This window comes from Lemur catta, chromosome 5 (genome assembly GCF_020740605.2).
Source record: "Lemur catta isolate mLemCat1 chromosome 5, mLemCat1.pri, whole genome shotgun sequence".
NCBI classification, from domain to species: domain Eukaryota; kingdom Metazoa; phylum Chordata; class Mammalia; order Primates; family Lemuridae; genus Lemur; species Lemur catta.
In genome coordinates this window covers 6,294,900-6,318,649 of record NC_059132.1, presented here as the reverse complement: position 1 = coordinate 6,318,649, position 23,750 = coordinate 6,294,900, and the positions used below count along the sequence as shown (strand labels likewise).

General features: G+C 35.5%; 1 protein-coding gene across 2 annotated transcripts in view; it reads left to right on the top strand.

Annotated features, from left to right (window-relative positions):
- Window positions 1-23,750, top strand: part of NRG2 (neuregulin 2) — a 235,186-nt gene that overhangs the window by 1,511 nt on the left and 209,925 nt on the right. The gene's annotated exons all lie outside the window — the stretch shown is intronic.

The following is a 23,750-nucleotide window of genomic DNA, read 5'->3' as shown; positions in this document are numbered from 1 at the left end:
TTTTATGCGTCCTTGGGTCGAAAGGGAGAGAGTAAAAGTTAATTTTCATACGTTGCTATGCAAGGGCGAAATGCAGAACTATAAAATGTTCTTTAAGACAGTTTTCTTGAAATCTTACCACAAGTTTGACAAGGTTTTTGGTGCACAGTAACTCTTTGCCTCGCTTTGTATGCTGTGGAATCTCCGTTCTGCGGCACTGCTTACATAGAAGTAACCATGGATCAGCTAATAATTATCTGCTGTAAGATAAATAGAAAGCTGCCTTTACCATCTTTATCATTATTTAAGTATACCTCAGAGAAGTCAACCTGTGATTTAGGAAAACTTAGTCATTGTCCTAAACTATTTAACTAGTTAATATGCTATTCTGAAGTTACTTTGCAAATACACCACAAAATACCCTTTTATTAGGCAATGGTATGTATACTTTTAAACTCACTTCTTAGAGGACTGGTTTCCCAGAAGCTTATCTAGTTCAGCCTGCAAAGCAAGTAGGAGTGAGGCATAATTAGTCCCATTTTATAGATGAAAAAGTTGAGTTACCAAAGTGTAAGTCAGTTGCTCAGAATTTCAAGGAGCCTATCACCGATAGAGGGAAAAGCCTAGGTCTATTGTCACCTGCTTTATCCACTAAACCAGGAATCCCTCAATTGTTTTCTTCCAGGTATCTTTTGATGCCCTCTCTTATATATATTGTAGACAGTGCTGAATGGCTGAGAAGAATCCCAGAGGACTCTAAAAGGTTTGAGTGAAATTTTCTACATAGAAAATTACAGCTCAGCGATAAGTTACTGTGAAACAATTCAACTTCCTAACCAAAACAAAAGGCTTATTAATTCCTAGTTAGAGATGAGAAAATTTCTGAGACTGGCTTAAGAGTGATGGGTCATTTCTTTCGAATTGCTGCTTTATTCACCTCATCTTTAGGTGGCAGCACTACTATATAAATATTTTTTAAACTACAGTCTTCTGTAGCTTAATATCCTAAAGAGTATTTTGTCCTAAACGTTTCCAACTGTATTATAGAGATTAGAAGCTGGTGGAAATATGATATCAGAGCTAAGAATTAGGATATTGAGGAGGAAAAACAGGCTATCAGAGACATTAATAAAATTCATGGAGCTACTGAGAGAAAAGATTAGAAAGTATCCACGAAAAATTTGTTTAGGTTAATGAGGAGCCAGGAGCATCTTTAAGCATGGTCTCTTATTGAAACATAGTACAAAATAATTTTCCAAAGCAAACCATAGTTTCTGAATACTGCATATTTATTAAGCATTTACAAATTTAAAGTTGCTAGTTGTATAGTTGCTAGTACTCTAACTGCAATTTTAAAATTCACGGTGAAGTTTTTCCCCATTAAATAGCATCAAGCTGATGAATACCCCAAATGGGACTTTATTGTTGACCCTTGTTGAAGAGAACTCTTCTTAGCTTCTTTTCTGGCTTTCCTAAATTGTTCATGTGCAAAGTAAACTACCATCACTCAAACTCAGACGAGTGAGAAGACAAACTGAACCAGATGTAAAATGGTAGCAATTTACAGGTAATTCTGTATCTTAATTTCCTCCACATTTTTGAGGGTAATAAATTATGATATGGAGGTTATTTTGATCAAGTGTTTTCTAAGTAGAACTTTGTCATAATTAATTTTGTGTATTTATAATACTTCTCCCTGTGCCCTTTTATCCAAGCAACCCAATAAAATTGCATTTACATGCATTTCAAAATAGACTGCATTCGATTTACTATGTAAATACAACTACCAAGGAATACAGAGGTATGACAATCAGGAATGGGAAATAAAATTATTTCTGAATAGAGGATAAAATATTAATAAACTGTTTCTTGATGGAAGCTTCCATTTTTCTCAAGTCAAACTTGAGGGAGGAGTGTTAAGCAAATTGGTAGTACACAAACTCAGCAGTATTATGTTAAGATTTTAAAGCTGTTTGGTGCCAGCAAATCATGCAGCCTGGGGGCCTTTGCTCCAAACTTCTGCCAACTCCATTTTGGCAGTAAAATGTTCTGTTGAGCAAAGTTTGCACGTGTTTAGGGTGTGAAGTGGCTCCTCAGGCATTTTTCTGGTTTTATTTCACTTTAGGGACTTGAAGACAAGGGTCAGACCTGTGAGACTTGTAGAGTTCATATGTGCTCTGAAACAACAGCCCATACTAGCAATCTTGAATTTTCATTTAAACAAGAATAGCTTTTTCTTTGCTGTTGTTGAAGTTATTGAAGTGGATCCTTTACTCCTTAAATTGCTCACAGGACATTTTTTTTTTTTTTTGAGACAGAGTCTCACTCTGTGTGGTGTCAGCCTAGCTCACAGCAACCTCAAACTCCTGGGTTCAAGCAATCCTCCTGCCTCAGCCTCCCAAGTAGCTGGGACTACAGGCATGTGCCACCATGCCCGGCTAATTTTTTTTCTATATATATTTTTAGTTGTCCATATAATTTCTTTCTATTTTTCGTAGAGATGGGGTCTCACTCTTGCTCAGGCTGGTCTCAAACTCCTGAGCTCAAACAATGTACCCGCCTCGGCCTCCCAGAGTGCTAGGATTACAGGCGTGAGCCACTGCGCCTAGCCGCTCACATGATATTGAACTAGTTCTCATAAGCAGGTAAACAGGACTCTGTAAAGCTGAGAAAAATCATTCCTTTTCCTCCACCTACAACACCACCAAAATGTGTTTATTCAGATGAAACTCACCGAATAATAATATGCAACTTGAGAACAAAGGGACCAGTAATTATTTAAACTTTATCTCATTTGTCAAATTTTATGTAACTATGAGCCCCTGATCTTTTTTGGTGTCAGTAATCTGGCTTCGTCTTTTTGATTCGCTTCCTCCCATCCTGCAGTCACTGATTAAGAGCCAGATGTGTTTGCTAATTTGTCTTATTCCAAGGGTTCCTTTTCCTATGGAAAACATAATCTCAATTTCTGTTTTTTTTAAGGAATTCTAGTAGAAAATCCTTGCAGAATCTGGAATAACAGTTTGAAAGTTGGAGTATTTTCTTCTTATTCCTGATTTAAGAGTAATGGACAGAAAAAAAAGACAAAAGTAAGAGTAACAGATAGTGAAATGATCCTGTTGTCATACTTTTACCATAATCAATAGAATATCAATTTGTAGGTTACAAGTATTGTAATTTGAAAATGGCAGTTATTCTTGATACTTTTGCCAAGAGTGTGGCCTAAATTCTTATTTGCACCTTTTCCTTTCCTTTCCTTTTCTTTAAAAGTAATTCAAATGTCAGAATTAACACGGGGTGTGGGGGAAGAGGTTAGAGATGGGGAGGAAAGCCAGGACTTTCCAAAGAGTGAATCTATCTGAACTAGAAAGCACTGTTGAACTTTGTTGGATATTTTATGGTAACCCTAAAACTCCTTTGCTTGCTTACTATAAATATCAATTTGTTGCCATTTTACTACCTGGAATAAAACTAAATACAGTAAATACATAACATGCACACATACAACCGGATACCACTGCCTTCTGAGGCTATTCCAGGCCATTTTTACAACTGAATGCAGTAGCCTCTGGCAATTAGATGAAGAAAATCAGTGGGATTTCTTTCTGTGGTGAGTAAAATGTGTTGGTAGGGGGAGGGAAATTAAGACAATACTCCAAGTGAAAAATACAAAGTAATTTCTTTCTTTAATGTTTTGTGTTACAGTAATTTTTTAAACTTTTGAGTATGCTTTTTCTTGTCTACTTAAATAAACAAAATACTCAAATAAAATTAATTATTAAATGTAAATGGAACCACAATGAGATACCATCTTACCCCAGTTAAAATGGCTTTTATCGAAAAGACAAGGAATAACAGATGCTGGTAAGGATATGAAGGGGGAACCCTCATATATTGTTCATGGAAATGTAAATTAGTGCAGCCACTATGAAAAATTATATGGAGGAGTCTCAAAAAAGTAAAAATAAACTACCATGTGATCCAGCAATTCCACTACTGGGTATATATCCAAAACAAAGGAAATCAATATGTTGAGGAGATAACTGCACTGTCATGTCTATTGCAGCACTATTCACAATAACCAAAATAGGAAATCAACCTAAGTGCCCATCAATGGATGAATGGATAAAAAAAAAATGTATATATACACAGTGGAATATTATTCAGCCATAAAAAAGAATGAAATCCTGTCATTTGCAGCAACATGGGCAGAACTGGAGGTCATTATGTTAAGTGATATAACCCAAGCACAAAAAGACAAATACCACATGTTCTCACTCATATGTGGGAGCTAAAAGAGTGTATCTCATAAAGATAGAAAGTAGATTAGCAGTTACCAGCTGCTAGGAAGGGTAGCGGGGAAGGGATGATGAAGAGAAGTTGATTAATGAGTACAAATATACACTTAGAAGAAGAAATAAGACCTAGTGTTTGATGGAGCAGCAGGGTGACTATAGTTTACAACAATCTATTGTATATTTCAAAATAGCTAGAAGTGAATAATTTGAATGTTTCTAGCATAAAGAAAATAAAACTTTAAGGTGATAGATGTCCCAATTACACCGATTTGATCTTTACAAATTATATGAATGTATTATCGATTTATCCCCAAAATATGTACATCTATTATATACCAATAAAAAATAAAAAATTTAATATACAAAAAAGTAAATGTAATGATTAGTGTTACTTCTTCGTAAATCAGTATTTACTTGATAAGTATGTGTATGATAAAGAAATGCTTATTGTATTACTATTTTGGAATCCTATTAATAGACAAAGTACATAAACATATTACAACTTGTGTTTAGATGGCTTTTTTTTTTTTTTCACCTTGAGCTTCCATGTGGAAAGTAGGTATGACCTAATGACTTAGTTCTTGGAACTAGGACTAGTTCTTGGAATCCTTTGCTGTTTATCAGTCAACCTTATGTTCTTGGGTCATTTGTTGAACAATATTTTTCAAGTACCCATGTGAGAGACATTGTTCTAGATTCTTGAACAGTAAGCAGTTTCTGCTCTCATAGAGTTTCTAGTCTATGTAAGATAGTGAGACAGATAGTAAACAAATATATAATATAATGCTACGTGGTGATAAGTGCTAAAAAGAAAAAAGACAAGAAAGGGAAAGTTTCTGTGTGATTGTGTGTGAATGTGTATGTGCATACCTCCCACCTTATATTTTAAATAGAGTGATCAAGGAATCCTCTCTGAAGAAGTAACATTTGAACAGAGATCTGAAATAGTCAGTCATGGGAATATTTAGGCATTGTTCTAGGCATTGTGAAAAATTTATGTCACATAAAGTCACCGAAGTATAAGCCAAGTAACACCGCATATGATAACTATATATACATCTTTTTTTTCTTAAGAGAAAAAGAAACTAGGTTTTCAGAAAAGTTTTTCATTTAATATCACCATTGCTCTGTATTTCCCATGATGATATTCTGTTACTTAATACAATAAGGTTTGTGGCTCTACAGATACAGCTTCACAATCCTTTATCTGTAAGTCCAAATTTCAAAATTTTTTTCTTAATTTGGTGTCAAAATCTGATCTGAGCTGACATGAGTCTATTTTAAATTTTCGATTATTCCATTTGGTGTGACTGTTGGTACGTTTGTTGTAGAAATATTAATGTGTTTCATTAAGGGTTGCTGCCCAGGACTCCACATGTTAAGTATAGATAATGTAATGTATTATATTCCTAACATATAAAAAATTTTAAATTCAACAACACATCTTGCCCCAAGGATTTTATATAAAGAATTGTAGACCTGTACTAGATTTCTTCTTGATTTTCTGATTAAATACCATTGTTGTTAAATTTTAGATACCTTTTATTCTAAAGTATAATAATATATAGCACTCTTATTATGTACCTGGCACTGCATAAGCACTCTGTATATTAGCTCATAAAACCCTAGCAACAACCTTATGGGTAAATTGTATTATCCTATTTTATAGATGAGAAGGTTGAGGCATACAGAGATTAAGAAACCTACCAAAATCAGACAGCTACTAAGTAGCAGAGCTAGAAGTTGAACGCAGTCTTCTTCTATAGCTTGCACTCTTTGCCACTAAACTAATTCTCCCTTTTTCTCTTCTTCTCCCCTTCATCTGCCTTCCCTGTCCCCCCATGCCGTTTCTGTAGTATTTATATTTCTTATTTAATCTACTTTGGAGAAGTTTTGAATATCAGCCCTTTCCAAGAGCATGATTTTTCCTTCTACTTTGAAATAGCAGACATCAGAACTTCACCATTTTCTTTACACATATCTTTCAAATTTTTTTCATTTTATTTGCTTCTGCTAAAATTTCTGCCACTTCTTTTTCCAACTGAGATTGGACATTTATTCCTCATTCTTGGTCTGATAAGTTTTCTTTCTTTTCTTCTTTCTTCCTTTCCTTCTTCTTTCTTTTCTTTTTCTTTTCTTTCTTTCTTTCCCTTCCTTTTTTCTTTCTTTCTTTCTTCCTTTCCTTTCCTTTCCTTTCCTTTCCTTTCCTTTTTCCTTCCCTTCCCTTTCCTCCCCTCCCCTCCCCTTTCTTTCCTTCCTTTTCCTTTTCCTTTTCCTTTTCCTTTCCTTTCCTTTTCCTTCCCTGCCCTGCCCTTTCTTTTCTTTCTTGATGGGCTCTCCCTCTGTTGCTCAGGCTAAAGTGCAGTAGTGCAATCAAAGCTCACTCTAACCTTGAACTCCTGGGCTCAAGAGATCCTCCCACCTCAGCCTCCCCTGTAGCTAGGACTACAGGTGTGCACCACCACACTATTGTGGGGACTCCCAAGCCCCCCTCTTTTTTAATAAATCTATTCTTTATAAACTACACCACCCCCAGGTAATTTTTTAAATTTTTTGTAGAGATGTTGCACCTGGCCAGTTTTCATGTTAATGTGGTCTTTCACCATCATTTTTCCTTCTGCTGAATGTCTTTGTATAATTATGAGGCACCTCCTTTATTGTAGTGGTCTTGTCAGATGTCAGATCACAATAAAAATACAAGGATATACAAGGAAATCAAACATCTCAACAGCAAAAAACCCCAAACAATCCTACTAGAAAGTGGGCAAATGATCTGAATAGGCATTTCTCAAGAGAAGGCATACAAATGGCCAAGAAATACATGAAAAAAATGGTTAGTGTCACTAATCATCAGGAAAATGCCAAATCAAGACAAAAATAAGATATCATCTCATCTCAGTTAGGATGGCTATTACCAGAAAGACAAAAAAAATAACAAATACTGACAAGGATGCAGAGAAAAGGGAACTCTCATACACTGTTGGTGGGAATATAAACTAGTACAGCCATTGTGGAGAACCGTATGGAGGGTCCTCAGAAAACTACAAATAGAACTACCATATGATCTAGCAATCCCACTATTGGCATTTATCCAAAGGAAAGGAAATATGTATGTCAAAGAGACATCTGCACCCCTATGTTTATTGCAGCACTATTCACAATAGCCAAGATAGGGAATCAACCAAAAAAATCCAATAACAGATGAATGGGTAAAGAAAATGTGGTACATATACACAACAAAATGCTATATGATCATAAAAAATGATAGGAATGAAATCCTATTATTCATGGCAACACAGATGGAACTAGAGGACATCATGTTAGGTAAAATGAACCAGGAACAGAAAATTAAATGCTGCATGTTCTCACTCATTCAAAAGCTAAAAAAAGTTGATTTCATACAGCTTAAAAGTAGAACAGGGGATACTAGAGTCTGGGAAGGATGGGAGGAAAGGGAATATAGGGAGAGATTTGTTAAAGGATGGAAAATTGCAGTTAGAAGGAATAAGTTCCAGTGCTCTACAGCACTATAGGATGACTACAGTTAACAATAATACATAGTTTCAAATAGCTAGAAGGAGCATATTGACTCTTCTCAACACAAAAAATGATAAATATTTGAGATGATAGATATGCTAATTACCTTACTCTGACCACTGTACATTGTATGTATCAAAACATCACTATGTACCCCTTAAATATGTCCAATTATTATGCGTTAATTAAAACATTAAATTAAAAAATTTGGTTTGCTTAGCAGGGGCACGTGTTAAATAAAGCTCTGTCACTGCTTTGTAGGGTTGGCTCACTCAATGAATTGCATAATTTGCTTCAGATCATTTTACTGTAGGCATATTAAATTTGTGTTTTTGAGTTGGAATTGATTTTGTTTTCATTAGTTTGTTCTCAGGTAAGAGTTCTTCCATAAGCAATCAGAAACTGAGATAGTTTCTGTTGTTACTTTTATTTATTTATTTTTGATCCTATAAAAAGCAAGATGGATTGAGCATGTATTGGATCATGAGGTTTGTCAAAGACTCTATTATGACTGTGTGACATAGATAGGGTCAATTTGAATACATATAGTATATTGAACTTTCCAAGTATCTATTTTTGATTGTCCCAGAGATCTATTGTAAGGCATTAAACAAATCACATTAGTTGTCCTCTGTGAAAATTACTGTGTTGTCCTTGAATACAAAGATGAAGGTTCTGACACACTCTATGTAAAGCATTATCTTTTGTGTAATATTGATAGACTTGTTCTGAGCCAAACACGATTTCTTTGGGGTCACTCAACAGTTCATGTTTGTTAAGTTTAGGGGTTTAGTTCATGGCCTCCAGAGCTAAAAAGGAATGCTGAACCAAATGAGCCATCAAGTCAGTTATTAAATTGCTAAGAAGGAAAAAAGAGAGACTGAAAATATGTATATGTATTGAGATTGGCTATAAAGTACATCAGTTTATTACATGAGAAATTAAGAGCTTTGCCAAGGCTCACCTTGCATAACTTTCTCCTTCCATCTCATGAGAGATCCAAAAAATGAGATTTTTTTTTTCCCCTAAGACCATGCCCCAGAGACACAGCTTTTCTCCGCTAATTCCTCTGCAATATTCTACCTCCATAGTGTCCCATACAAAATTTTTGAGGCACACCAGTGATACTTACCAAGAAGTAACAATGTATTGGGTGGGGTACAAATTTAGTAATTAACAATTTACCTCAATTGTATAAAAGCACACATTAATGAATTCATGTGATGAACAACTTTAACTCTTCTGTTTTTCCTAACTTTTAATTGGGAGACCCTTCCTCTATTTGGTGTGGTGGTCAAGAACATGAGTCTGTGTAATTTATTATAATCTCCAGGGTTCAAAACTCTGCTTTCAAATTCCTATATGACTTTGGGCAAAGTACTTACCCTGTACAGACCCCAGTTTCCTCATTTATCAAATGAGGATGATAATACCAACTACCACATAGGTATATTATGAAGATTAAATTAGTTAATTCATAAGAAGCACTTAGAAGAATATCAGGCACATAGTAAGTACTCAATAAATGTGAACTCCCACCTCCTGGGGCACCACATTTTCCTGCCCTCTCCAGATCCAAGCCAAGCACGCTCTCTGTCTCTTTCTTTTTTTTTCCTCCATATTTCAGACTCACAGAGGATAAGTCCTTTTAGTGTCTGGGCTCCCATATATTACTATCTTTTGGCCTAAGATTAAAACTGTTCTCTTTCTCATGACTAGATTCATCAACTGCATTGTTCTTGAAAACCTTCAAGTATTCTCCTTTTTTTTTTTTTTTTTTTGGTTTTGGGCCATTTTCCTCGTTCTCTATGTGAACACTAATTTTGGGTTCTTCTATAGTAGTATCCCTTCTATTTACACATTGAAAGGTTTTTCCCCTGATTACTAGAGTGTGAGTTCCTTGAGAGTAGGGACTGTGTCTTAATTATCTCTGTGACTCCAGTCCCTTTCCCCCTCCCTGCCACAGAATCTATGCTAAAGAAAAGTTTGTTGAATAAATAAATTAATTAATTTAGCTTTTATGTTTTTCTTCATTTTCTCCTAGGTATTCTAGGCTGACTCCAGATTCTTAGAAATTCTCCTGCTCCTTTTATCTCTGGAAATTTTAACTTTACCTAATAATACTGAGATCCCATTCTGCATTATCACAATTGATTTCCTGATTGGCAGGTAAGAGGTTCAGTTTACAGTATACTCCATTAGCATGTTAGGGGGAAAAAAATCCCATTTAATGCACGTGGATTTAATTTCACTGACATTCTCTTGGCTCCCTTTAAAATCTATCCATAACTTTGAGAGGGGTTCTATTTTCGCAGAACTCTTTATCTCATTCCTTATTTGAGGATAGGGCCATGTCACTCTTAGTTTCTTTACATGCAGAGTAAAAATCATCTTTCTTATTTCTCACTTGGAGGAGGTAAGGAGGAACTCGATCAATATCTTAAAATCTCTTTAAAATTTTCTTTTTAATACATACAAAAGATATATGCAACACATATATTAAGTATGAAGTTTAACAACATGATGAAGACCTATGAACCTCTCCCCAACCCAAGAATGAGAAAGTTTCCTAGTGACTTTCATCTGCTGTTGTGTGTCTCCTCTCTCTCTCTTCCCCCTGCCCCCAAGGACAACCAGTACCCTAAATTTTGTGCTTATAATTCCATCACAGTTTTCTTTTTAAAATCTAATTTTATCACAAATGTATATATGGTAAAATAATATTTGTTTAATTTGCATTCTTTTGAGCTTCATTAAAATGCTATCATCCAATATATACTTCCCTGGGATTTGCCCTTTTCACTCAACATTGTGTTGTTGTATATAATGATAGTTTGTTCCTTTTCAGTACTATATAACATTCTATTGTATGAATATACCATAATTTATTCTTCTGTTGATACGTACTTGTATTGTTTCCAGAATTTTAAAAAATTATTACAAACACTGCTACTATAAATATTCTTATGCATGCATGACTCCTGGTCACATATGCAAGTGTTTCCATCTAGGAGTAGGGTTGTTGGGTTGTGGAGCATGCAAATATTCAACTTAGTGAAATCATTAATGCCAAATAGTTTTCTCTCTCCCACAGTTTATAAGAATTCTATGTACTGTTTGATACTTGGCACTGTTATACTTCTTAATTTTTGCCAGTTTGGTGGAGGTAAAATGGTATATATCTATTTTCTATATAATGGTACAAAGAGTCATCTTTATTTGAAGTAAATTTCCTCTTCCTTTTTCTATTAAGAGCTTGCAGCTTCACTTGATGTTGCTGTGCCTGGGATTTCTTTTGAGAGAAAGCCATTTATTTGTGTGGTAGTTTCTGCTAAGGATATAAAAACTGAGATGGGGTGCAGGCCGCTAACTGGATTGTTTGAATGTTGCTTTTAAGTTGATCTTGCAAATAAGTACCAAATTATGCACACTCTAAAATTTCTTGTTAATACTCTACAGAAATGGAAATATGTAAAATTACATTTTTTACTATTCTTTACTGTCACAAATTAATCTGGTCTTGAGGTTATATGTATCTGCAAAACTATTTTAAATAAAGGATACTTTAATCTGTTGATCTGGAATATTTCCACTGAACTAAGTTTAGTAAATATATTTTTGTGCCTTCCCCTGTATTTTAGTTGTACTAAAGAGATTCACCTTACCTTGTTTTGACATGGTTACATGATGCAATATCAATTAATCTCTCACTGAAAATTCAAAACCCCAAATGCTCACTTTATCATTGTTATCTGCTGAATTGACCCGCACACATTAACTAGAAAAATAAGCCCAAAACAGATGGTGCAGCTACATTGTGCCCTAAAATATTTTTTAATTAAAAAGGCCATTTTGTATATAAACAGCTTTCATTAATAACTAAAAACACATGGAGACAGAAAAAGAGATCAAGACAAATGGCAATGTATGTATATTTTTCAGATGAACTTTTATAGCCACTTGTGTTTATAGTCCGTAAAAACAAATAAATAATGGCTTGTGATTTATCTATTTTTTCCTGCCTTTGAGTGAAAGATAGTTGGAGGGAGTGTGTATTTGTTTTATGTTTTTTTATGATATTGTTAAGTATAGTGGCATATCCCAAAGGGGCACTCAGAGAATATTAATTGAGTGCAAAATCCCCTCTGTACTATTAATATTTATTGACTGACAAAAAGACTGAGTGAATATTCATGATCAGACCATAAAAAGCAGTAGTTACTTTCTTCTCTATTGTACTGTAGCTATTCTTGGAAGTAATCATTCACCAGGTGAATACATTTATGCCAGTTGAGTGTTTTTCAACTTTATTTATACACCTAATACTGTGTTTAGTCAAGTTGCTATCAGCCATTGGTTTCTTCAATGTTCCCTTTTAAAGACAAGTGTTCTGCCTCATTTCCTCATTCCTATAATGCTGAGTATTCACTTCTGTACTGATCAAGGGATATCAGGTGCTGCTGAAGCAAAACTGCGTAGTTCTATCCCACATGTACAATGATGGGTCTGTATGACCAAAGAATATGGCAGTAGTAGTGGTGTGTCACTTGCAAGATTAGGTTATAAAAGACTGCAAGGACCTAGGGATTATAGGCCAAATTAGAATCTCACTTAGTTCCAAAGGGAACTCTTTCTGAGACTGGGAAGTGTTAACTTGCAGGCTGAGTCAAGAAGGGTCAGGACTTTCTCGGATTTAGAAAAGTGAGAGAATGAAAATTTGAATATGTAAGTGGAAATAAGAAGAAATTTCACTAAAAGACGGTGAAAGAAAAGAGAGCACCTAATGAAAAGAAACAGAATACTGATACATGCTACAACATGGTTAAACCTGAAAAACATGCTAAGTGAAAGAAGACAGTCACAAGAGACCAGACAGTGTATGATTACATTTATATGTAATGTCCAAAATAGGAAAATATATAGAGATAGAAAGTAGATTGGTAGTTTCCTAGAGCTGGAGGATTGGAGAGTTGAGGAGTAATGGCTTAGTATGGGGTTTCTTTTGGGAGTAATAAAAATGTTCTAACATTGATTATGGTGATGGATGCAAAACTCTAAATATATTAATACCAAAGCCATTAAATAGTACACTTTAAATGGGTGACTTATATAGTATTTGAATTATATCTCAGTAATGCTATTTTAAAAAATAACTGCAAGTTTTGTCTTGGGCTCTCTCTTCTTCACTTGTTCTGAGGGAAGTCAGCTGCTATGTCTTGAGGGCACTCAGGCAAACAACCTATGGAAACGCTTAAATGGCAAAGGGCTGAGGTTTCCAGCCAACAGCCAGAGAGAAACTGAAGCCTGCCTTGTGGATGATCTTTGCTAATCTGATACATGGAAAGTAGTATCTTATTGAAGCTTTAATTTGTTGTTTTCTATTACGAGTGACATTAGGCATATTTTAACATGTTTAAAAGCATTTGTAGGAGGAAGACAAGAAATAAAAACACTTCATATTCAATGACATTAGGGATCATCTTTAACCCCAAGGTATAGTATAGGAAGGCTAAAAGTGGATGGAGAAATGATAAATGACTTAGCAAGGCAGAGGAGAGTCAAACCTAGGAACTGCAAAGGAGGAGAACACCAGCAATAATCACACTAATTTTTCCTGTGGAACCTCAGAAAGCCACATGAATTGGAGAGGGTGAAGTATATGTGTAAGAAGGAAGGGCTGAAAGAGGGTGTATTATTTAAAAGTCTGTATAGGGACTAGGTAGAATCCAGATTCTCACCCCTACTCCTATCCCAAATAGTCAGATACTTTCCTTTCCACCACCCTGCAGAAGACAGAAGGTATCTTCTCTGGAGAAATTGAACCAAAAAAGATCTGGACTTGGGCATATCAGGCTCTGAGGAATGGGTATGAAAAGAAGGATATGATATAAAAATATAAAAGTCTGTATTCTAAACAGAATGCTCTGCACTTTTCCCTACCTAGCTTTAGAAAATTAGCAGCCAAACGGTTGCTATCTCTAGGCAGGAGATGAGAGGGTCTTTCTCTGGAGAAACTGAACTGATACAGAAAAAATATTTTCATATGCTGACATTTGAAGGTCCCTATATTTTTTTAAAAAGGTGGCTTCATAGTATAATAGAAATCATTATATATCCAGAATGTAACCACCTCTTACCACCACATTCACTGCTACCATTCTGGTGCTAGCCACCATCATTTCTTCCTCGTACTATTGATGCATTTTCCTATCTGGTCACCTGCTTCTACCTTTATCTCTGCAGTCTATTCTCAACCTTGCAGTCAGAAGAATCTTTTTATAAAAGAGGCCAGATCATGTCTCTCTTTTGTTAAAAACCTTCTAGTGAGTACAGATTTTAATCAGAATAAAAGCCAATGTCCTTACTATGGCCTACAGGCCTTACATGATCTGTCCTCTCTGCCTCTATGTTCTTGTGTTCTTTTACCCTCCATTAACTAACTCTACTGTAGCCATTTTGATGACATTGAAAATACTAAGCACTCTCCCACTTCTGGGCCTTTGCATTTGCTGTTCTCTCTACTTGGAATCCTCTTTCCCCAGATATTCCCTTGGCTAGCCTCCTTACCTCCTTTAGATATTGCTCAAATACAATCTTAACAGAGAAGCCTTCCCTATATTAAGTAGCATCCTACCTGTCATTCTCTCTCTCATCTTGCTTTATTTTCTCCATGGTATTTATCACTACCAGATGTTATATATTTATTTGCTTCATTATTTATTACATATTTCCCTTGGCTAAAATGAAAGCTCTCGAGGGCAAAGGCTTTCTCTATTTTGCCCATTGCCATATTCTGAACACCAAGTACAGCACCTGGCACATAGTAGGTGCTTAATTCATTGGCTGAATGAATCAATAAATCACTCAAGACAGATCATAATATACTTTTTCCTCATTTGATTATTAATATGGCTAATTATTGCAATAAGTTTCCTAAGATTGAACTATCCTTGCTTTCCTGATATGATCATATTTGGTCTGGTATTTAATTCTTTTAAGATGTTACTGGATTTTATTTGCTAGTGTTTTAGTTACTATTTTGCATCATTATTATTAAGTAAGATTTCTCAGTAGCTTTTATTTAGTTGTGGTATGTTTACTAGATTTTGTTCTTAGATCTACTTTAGATTAAAATAAAGGAGTGTCTTTTTTTTAATTCTCAAGGCAGTGAAAATTAATCTTGCTAGCAGAAGGGAGAAAAGTTTGCTCTAACTGAAAGAACTAGGATTATTTCAGCCCTTGTTTTTGTCCAATGTTTAAGGCTAGAGTTCCTCTCAACTCATGTTCTCTTAACTGTTTTTGTCCATCAAAGATAGTGAAAAATTCTCTGAGAAGATGTATCTCTCCTTTGGGGGTTCTGAACTTCCTATTTGCTTTGTTAGAAATAGTCTTTCTAGGCTCCTCAGGTTTCCTTTTATTAGAATCTTTCTGTTATGAGGTTTCTGGGAGAAAGGCCTCTATCTGGACCTTGACCCTCTCTTAAACAGTGTTGACTTTTAAAAGCTGTCTGTTAACTTTTAATTGATGGCTCAGGATAGTTATTGGGAATGGCAGTTATATTTGTTGTACCGTAGTGATATCCTTATTGGCTATTGCAGTAGGTAAGTGTGTTTGCCGTTACCTTAAAGAGACCCAGAGTTGTAGTGGATTTTGTTATTTTTGTCAGTGTTCTCATTCTTCTGTCCCTTTTCAGCTTTTCTCTTAGAAATCAGCATTTTTATTCCTTATCATCTCCCATGTGTTTGAAAAACATTTACACACTTGTTAAAATTGTGCCTAAAATAAAAGTCATATGTCTAGAGCTAAGGGAATTCCCTATGGCAAAATGAAAAACATTAAACATTTTGACATCTCTTTTGGCTGTTCAGAGTTTTTTCTTACTGTTTATTATTCCATTCTAGATTATTTATCTACTTTCTAGATTACTTATCTACTTTTAGATAAGTAGAGAGGCAATATAGAGCCACCTGAGTTCAAATCATGGCTAGCTCTGGCTTTTGGGCATAAATCATAACTTTTCTGAGCCTCAGTAAAATGGGGATAATAATTATATTTACCTCATAGGGTTGTTGTGAGGCATAAATGATTTAATGCATGTATAGCATTGAGAATAGTGCCTAGAACATAGTAAGTAGTCAATACATTTTAACTTTCATTATTATTACTCTGTTCCTAGAAGAGCATTCCCTGATGTTCTTCAATTGCCTGATAAATATATATGAAGACGGTCAAGGCCATATTTAAACTTCCTGGTATCAGAAGTGCAGTATTACAATTTTCCTATTTTTTTAAGTAGACAAATTGAGTCATAGAGAAGGAAAGTAATTTACTCAACAATATAAAACTGTTAAGGAACCAACTCTCTTAGTTTTCCCTTCTGAACTTTTTTCACAAATCAGTTATTGATAGCATATGATTTGGTTTGTTTTGTTCTGTTTGTTTTTTTTGAGACAGAGTCTCCCTCTGTTGCCAGGGCTAGAGTGCAGTGGTGTCATCATAGCTCACTGCAGGCTCAAATTCCTGGCTCAAGTGATCCTCCTGCCTCAGCCTCCCAAGTATCTGGGACTACAGGCGTCCATCACCACGCCCAGCTAAATTTTTTTCTATTTTTTGTAGAGACAGGGTCTCTCTCTTGCTTAGGCTGGCCTCAAACTCCTGAGCTCAAGTGATCCTCCCACCTCAGCCTCCCAGAGTGCTAGGATTACAGACATGAGCCACTGCGCCCTGCTTCATATGCTTAGTATACATTGAAACATAGATTTCATATCCAGTGGTTTTAGATGTACCATTCATATGGCATTATATTTTCTGCTACATTTAATTGGTTGTTAAAATAGGCAAAATTATTACTACCACGGTCATTAAAAACCCATATTATTTTGAGCATATTATAAAGATGGACCATACTCTAAGAAGTTCAGTTGCTCAAAGCCTAATAGTTTCTGTACCAAAGTTGGGCTAAGTAACAGATAGGATCATACATTTAAGAAGCACTAAGTTCTAACTGCAACAGAATGACATGGAGAGCAAATATTCTTGTTCCAGAGCCCAGTAAGTCTGGGACTTACTATTATTTCTACTCCTATTATGCTATCCTGTCAAAATAAATTACAGTTGCTGCTAAGTTGCTCCCTTGATAAGAAAAAAGTGATATTCACCAAATAATTTTTTTATGCCCCACATCTGCTTAAAAATTTTGTTTTTTAAACTTTATTTTTCTAGTGGCTTCTCATGGGGTGAAGTCCTAATTTGTAACTTTGTTACATAGGATGTTTAATAACTGGCTGCAAAAGACCCAAATCATTTAGGATTCTTTTGTTGCAGGTGATAAAAAAAATCTAACATAAAATGGCATAAGTACACATGAAAACTTATTGGCTCAAGGTATTTGGTCTCAGTTATGCCTTGATCTGGGGGCTAGATCGTGTCACTGGGACTTATTCCCTCTCTTCATCTCACAGTTCTATCTTCTGCTATATCCGAATCATTTTTTGGCACAAAGTGCTGATGTCTTAGCAGTGAGTACCAAGCTTACAACATCCTTACTATTAGTAAGACCAGAAGAAAAGACCATATGCCTCTCAGCAAAAGTTTCATTGCATCTTACTGCCTGTTCCTGAATTATCTATGCAACCAGAGGAATATGATAATGATTCACCAGGTCTAAGTCACATATTCACTCCTGGACTGTAGTTAGAATTAACTCTACCCAAAGTTTATTTAATCAGAGAAGAGGGAAGCAGTGGTTTGCAAGAGGAAATTAGGGTCTTATTACCAGAAAAAGGGCAAATAATACAGAGCAGCAAAAACAATTGTCCACTATAAGGCTTTCCAGGTCACTTGCTGCTATACTCCCCTTTCTAAATCTCTACTTATCTTGGCACATCTATTTATTTTTGCTATTTATATTTTGCTAATACATCATGTTCATTCCCATCTTTCCCACATAGGAGTATTTATTCTCCTCCAATTTCTCTATGAATGCTACCCATTCTTTGAATTTTTCATGGAGTCTCTCCTGGATACACTGACCTTTCCCTCTTGAGACTTCATTAGCTAAAGCTTTGAAGTAAACTTATCAGGGTGCAAATAAATGAGAATGATGGTATGATAATAAACTTCAATTCTCTCTAATTTGTGTGTGTATGAAATCATGTGCAAACTCTGATACCTTAACTATCATGGATACACACTATTGTAACATGTTGCACAACTTACAGTGTCATGCCACTATACTGAGGCACCGTGGTTGAGAGCTGCAGCTGATCTAGACTACTCACCTGGTCAGCTCTTGTGCTGTTGACTCGCACTGTAGTATTTTTTTCTAACATATTAGTTTTACATAATTTTTAAACATATCACCAAATTGGAAAATGTTACTTAAAACTTCACAGCTATATTACTTCTTTAGCTTTTTATATGTCATAACTCAATCCCAACCAGATTAGAAATTTCTTTGTCCCTTTGTCTGAGTTAAGTAGGCAATTAATAAATATTTGTAAATGAATGAATTAAAACATAAACTGGTGATGGGGGAATACTATAAAAAGGATAGTTCTAGATAATTATAGTAGCAGTTTAACAAATCTATGACATACAAAATGGATCTTCCTATTATTAAACTTGCTCTGCTTAGGTGTTCCCACAGTGTTTTATTCACACGTTTTGCGCTTAAAACATTGGATTATAATTTATCTTTTTTCCTAACTGTCTCCTAAACTGTGAGCAACTAGAATGTAGCATCTGAATATTATTCTTTCTTATATTCCTGGTACATAGTAGGTGTCCAGTTAATGTTTGTGGAAAGAATAACAGTTGATTTTGAGATCAAAATACTAATTTTACCTCCTGCTAAAAAGGATGTATCTACTTAATCCTTTTACTTTGAATATTTTGATTCAGTTTTTCTTTTGATCCATCTATAGTAGAAGCAATGGGTAAGGTTGGCTGGTTAGTTTAGTCTAAGAGGCACAGATTATTGTAGCTTTGGTGGAGTAACTATATTCTAAGGTCTACTCACTAATTAATACTTTAGGGAGTAGCAACCTAGCCCATTTTTGAGCAAGGAAATGACATGATGGTAGTAAAGAGACATTGGTCTGTCAATGATTGACAAGATAGTTAGAAGGCTATTGCATTAATCTAAGTATGAGGGAATAAGAATCTCATGAACTGTAATAGAAGTAATAGAGGGAAAAAAGAGGAAACATTCTCTAATCCATTTTTATTACTTTGATTTTACTTTCTGATTTAAAAAGTAATACTTTGATTTTCAACAAGGGTTCCAAGATTGTCTAATGGAGGAAAGAATAGTCTTTTCAACAAATGGTCATTGAAACAACTGGATATCCACATGCAAAAGAATGAGTTGGACCCCTACCTTATACAATATACAAAAATTAGCTCAAAATGGATAAAAAATATGGGTCATTATATTTAATAAGAACTAAAATTATAAAACTCTTAGAAGAAAACAGTGTCAAATCTTCATGACCTTAGATATGACAATTGTTTCTTAAATGTGACACCAAAAACACAAGCAACAGAAGAAAAAATAGATAATTAGACTTCATCAAAATTAAAACTTTTGTATATCAAAGGACATTATCAAGAGAGTGAAAAGGGCCAGGTGCGGTGGCTCACGCCTGTAATCCTAGCCCTCTGCGAGGCCGAGGTGGGTGGATCGCTTGAGGTCAGGAGTTCGAGACCAGCCTGAGCGAGACCCCGTCTCTACTAAAAATAGAAATAAATTATCTGGACAACTAAAAATATATATAGAAAAAATTAGCCGGGCATGGTGACTCATGCCTATGGTCCCAGCTACTCAGGAGGCTGAGGCAGTAGGATCGCTTAAGCCCAGGAGTTTGAGGTTGCTGTGAGCTAGGCTGACGCCACGGCACTCACTCTAGCCCGGGCAACAAAGTGAGACTCTGTCTCAAAGAAAAAAAAAGAGAGTGAAAAGACAACTCACAGAATGGGAGAAAATATTTGCAAATCATTTATCTGATAAGGGTCTTGTATCCAAAATATATAAAGAACCCTTACAATTCAACAATAAAAAACTCCAGTTTAAAAATGGGCAAAGAACTTGTATAAACATTTCTCCAAAGAATATTTACAAATGACCAAAAAACGCATGAAAAGATTCTCAACATCATTAGTCATTAAGGAAATGCAAATCAAAACCAAGAGGAGATACCACTTCATACCACTAGGATGGCTATCTTTAAAAAAGCAAATAAACAGGCCGGGTGCGGTGGCTCATGCCTGTAATCCTAGCACTCTGGGAGGCCGAGGTGGGTGGATTGTTTGAGCTCAGGAGTTCGAGACCAGCCTGAGCAAGAGCGAGACCCCGTCTCTACTAAAAATAGAAAGAAATTATATGGACAGCTAAAAATATATATAGAAAAAAGTTAGCTGGGCATGGTGGCGCATGCCTGTAGTCGCAGCTACTTGGGAGGCTGAGGCAGTAGGATCGCTTGAGCCCAGTAGTTTGAGGTTGCTGTGAGCTAGGCTGATGCCACGGCACTCACTCTAGCCTGGGCAACAGTCTCAAAAAAAAAAAAAGCAAGTAAACAAAAAATAACAAATGTTGGCGAGGACATAGAGAAACTGGAACTCTCACACATTTCTGGTGGGAATGTAAAATGGTGCAGCCCACTATGGAAAGCAGTTTGGCAGTTTTTCAATAAATTAAATATAGAATTATATATGATTCAGTAATTCCACTTCTGGGTATATACCCAAAAGAATTGAAAAAATCCATTGCAAAAGGACCAAAAGGACATACACCAAAAGGTTAAGAATGCTTACCTTTGGTTGTTGAGGTTATGGGTGAATTTTCCTAGTGTTCTATTCTTGCATGTGTTTTCTAGATTTTCTACTTTGAAAATGAATTATTTGTGTAACTTGAAAAGAATAAACAATGAATATTATTTACAACAAAAAATACATCCCAGGGTCATTATGAAAATCTAGAAAAAAACTTTTAAGAGAAAATAAAAATCATTTAGTATCCCACAACTTAATAAGAGACATTGTATTTGGGATATTTTCTTTCACATGCATTAGTGCTCACTCTTGCACCTACTTTGTGTGTATGTGTGATATATATACATATGAATTAATAAATCCATAGAAACATAGAGTATGTTAATTACTTCAATTACTATATATTAATTACTAAAAATTAATATTTATTATGAAAGGACTATATGGTCACTGTAAAAATTTAAAAGGTGACAGAAGCACTTTATAAAGTACAAGTTCTGTATTTTCTTAAGCCTTCTCCAATCCCATTCTAAACAAGTAACTACTAATAATGATATTGTTCCAGAAAATTTTGATCATAAATATCACACACATACACACGTATCTACATTTAGGTTTACCTAAACTGGATCATACTATTTATATTGTTTTGAAATATACATTATTTACTTAATAATACATCTTGGAGATTTTTCTACATTATTAAGCATAAATCTATAGTATTCTTTTTAATAGTGTCAGAGTTTTACATAGTATAAGTTTATCATAATTAACTAGTCTGCTACTGATGGACATTTAGATTACTTCCAAGATTTTTACTTTTGTGGCTACTAGAACAATAGTAAAGGAACCACCGTGTTCATGTGTCTCTGCATGCTGGTCATAGTATTTCTCTAGATATTTATGACTTTTTTTTTTTAAGAGACAGGGTCTCACTCTGTCACCCAGGCTAGAGTACAGTGGTGTGATGATAGCTCCCTGCAGCTTGAACTCCTGGTCTCAAGTGATACTCCCACCTCGGCCTCCCGAAGTGCTGGGAATACGGGTATGAGCCACTATGCCCAGCCGTGTATGATATTTTAAAAAAAGAAATGATAAGGCTTAGTGACAGGTTGGTCAGCAACTTGATTTTGTCAATTAAATCAAGAGTTGAATTGGGCATCAATTCATGCTAACCAAATTTATAAAACTGAATCATAAACCAGGATGCAACTTCATTAAATTATAATTGCTGGTGTAAGTGTTCATTTGAAAATGGAAATCCATTGTCCAGAGGACCCCTTTCTTGGTTACCAATTATCTAATAACCAGAAAGTTATCTAATAACAAGGAATCCTAAAATAAGAGGGTTAAATGCACTAAAAGGACTTTTTTCAAGCTGTGAAGGATTGAGTCATCCTTCTTCACTGTACTATCTATCTGGTGCATATGTTGCAAGGCTCACACCCTCTGGTTAGGCACTTTTTCACTTGGACAGTGCTGGAGGCATGTAGACATACTCTTTTACTTATCAGTTCTATTTTTTTAAAACACCTCTACAGTGAACCTTGCCCTTGTTATTTATGATATCAGCTTTTGTCATACTGGGCTCCATCTCATTTTGGGACAGGTAGTCCTCTGTTCACCAGCTGGTTTCTTTAGATGAAATTCTGTGCAGTTTTCATAACAGGCTACTCTTTTCCTTTCCTTAGTTCTTCCAGCTCCCAAAGGGGCTGAGCGGGGAAATGAGGAGCAACACTTCTTCCTTTCCTCTTTTTTAATTGGTTCTCCACTTTGTCTCAAATGGAGAAATCAGTCATCTGGAACCTTCAGGCTTTCCACATTTTAAGTGGCGACCTAGAGGAGAAAAGAGGGCAGTTTCAGCTTTTAGGGGCTCTTGGCTCAAATTTCTACAAGAATGATAGAGGAAGGGGGTGGCTATTTCAGTCATGAGTGATTATGTTCTCCAAGGTTAAACCTATAAATATTAAATGCCAATTTCGTGGGGGTAACTGCCACCAAATTGGATTGCTTTTAAAACTACACATAACCCTGGCAAATGTAATTTCAGCTCTTTTCTCACACTGCAGTATCCTTTTACTTACTCTATACTTTGACAGAGAAAGAATGGAACAAGCTTCATTTTGATTCATGAATGTTGTTTTTATTCTAAATGCCCCATGTGAGAGGAATGCAAATGGACACAAGATATATGCAAATTCACTTGCATACCCAGAGAAGGCAAATGAGGCTTAGTTCTTAGTTAGATTCCTTGATCAGGCTCCCTGGGTGAGAAGGCTAAGGAAAGAGGTGTCTGTAACTGAATTACAGAGAACGTCATGTTTGAGAAGGGAGAGGAGAGATGTTGGCTGCCATACAGCTCCCAGCATTCCAGAACCTGCATATAAAAGTGAGTGCAGCTGCCAAGGCAAGAGAAGGCAAGTGAAAGACTGGCCTTCACTAGCATGAGGGTCCTAGGGCACAGAATGCATACAGCAGGATAAAATGGAATCTCCAAATTTCCCGCTTTAGGTCTTCACCCCAAATCTCTGCATAAATCTTTAAACCACTAATTATGTCTTCCTGCCTCTTCCCTCTCTCTTTTACAATCCAGGCCAGGACTAGGGTGCCATAAGTGAGGGGCAAAACTTAAGAGGAGCTTAAAACCTCAGGAATCAAGATAAATAATGTTTTAATGCCATATTAAAAAAAAATTCAAAATTAGTACAAAAATCCATGATGAACAAAATAACATTTTAAATAAAACCGGGATTCTATCCTACACTTGTAAGACCCCATCTCAGTTGCCTCACCGTAAACCTGACTCTGGTTCCAGTAAACCTTTATTTGCAAAGCAAGTATCTAGCTATAGTTTGCCAATCTGATATTTTAAGTTGCTGCATTAAAATATTATTTATCTTGATTCCTGAGTGATTCAGAGCCCTTTTCAATTTGGTGCCTGAGGTAAATCTCACTTGCCTCACTCTAGTCCTGGTCCTGTTTCAGCCCCTCCTTTTTTTCTTTTTTAACCTTATGATGACTCTGTTTGTGAACAAGTGCTTGAACTTGGCTTAATATAATGAGGAAATATCAGGACGTAGTGGTTTTTGCAGAGAGCTTTTCTTGTTTTCTACCCTTTTTCTTATATTTATTTATTTTTATTTTTATTTTTTTAATTTCAGCATA